Consider the following 1,358-nt stretch of genomic DNA (forward strand, 5'->3'; position numbering starts at 1 on the left):
TATATATATATATATATATATATAGTGAACCATGCCACCAGTCATGCCGCCTGCAGCATAACTAATCACTGTCACTCGTATGATCGCAAGTCGTATATGCTAGCACACTGTGTAAGCATTACTGAGAATATTCTTAATCCCCTGTGGAATGATTGGCCGGCCTGTGACTGACGGTCATCAATTTCAAGTGATGACGACGGTTATTGACGTCCTTTGAAAATTTACATCAAGGCTTGCCCTCAACCCTAGTAATATAGTCTCCTTGCAAATCTCTGTTGTTGTCCACGCAATCACATTCACCTTCGACAGCTTGAATATATGTCCAAGCAAGCACTTCCACCTTCGACAAGTTGTATATCCGTGTAAACTTGAACCTTTTATACAATCGATGTATATCGTCCTGAAATTCCAAGTCAACTCTGTATCAGTTCTACCCAATACTAGCTTGTAGTGTTGTCCTTTAGCCACCAGCATATATTTTAACTGAATTAATCAAATCCGCGAGCTCCTGTACAGTGATGCCTGGCTCAGCCCTAGATGTACAAAAATACGAAGTTGTCCCATTTGTATAGCTGGTAAACGCAGAGCTTGTAGAATCCGGTCGGCACCTGACCAAATTTGTCGGGAGTCCCTCTAAGCCGAGTCAATGCATATACGAAAAATTTCCGAATTTTTGACTTAGTAGCCGAAATAGCAAAATAAACTCCTTAGCGTTTTGCACATGTGTCATCAGCCCTAAGTTGTCGCTCCGACCAATGCCTTAGAATAAATAAACGCGTAGATAAATTTTATATATCGTGTAATTATCGATATAAATAACCGAAATGAGACGTTTAATAAAGTTAGGTTTGCCTCGTGAAAACAGCAATACTTTGAGGGATTGTAAGGCTGAGACATTGCCTATATATAATCCTCTCAGTACTGTTTCCGCCGAAGGGATTATATTTAGTGTTTCGTTGTCGCTCTATTCTGGAGCGAATCCGAGAGACTCATAAAATCCTATCTTTAGAAAATAGATATAAAAATAAGAATACTCTTGACGTCTTTAGTTATTGTCTTAACCAATAGCTTGCCACTATCAAGAATTACCGATTTAGCCTTCATCAGACTGGCACATCTGGTTGGCTTATCAGAGGATCAACTAGATAACGTTAATAGTCCCTAGAAACCTATACTCGGTTGAGCCATCTCGCTACCGAAGTATTCAGATATAAATAAAATTGGAAAGTAAATAAAGCTCTATTAATAGAACTAGACCAACTCTTTTATGTTTGGTATTTTCCTAAGGCCTTTTAATGGCCTCATCCAATATCTGAAAGGCTAAATGGAAAAGGTTTAATTAATAAAACCATTAAAAA

Source organism: Sphaeroforma arctica, assembly GCF_001186125.1.
Source record: "Sphaeroforma arctica JP610 unplaced genomic scaffold supercont1.446, whole genome shotgun sequence".
Lineage (NCBI taxonomy): Eukaryota > Ichthyosporea > Ichthyophonida > Sphaeroforma > Sphaeroforma arctica.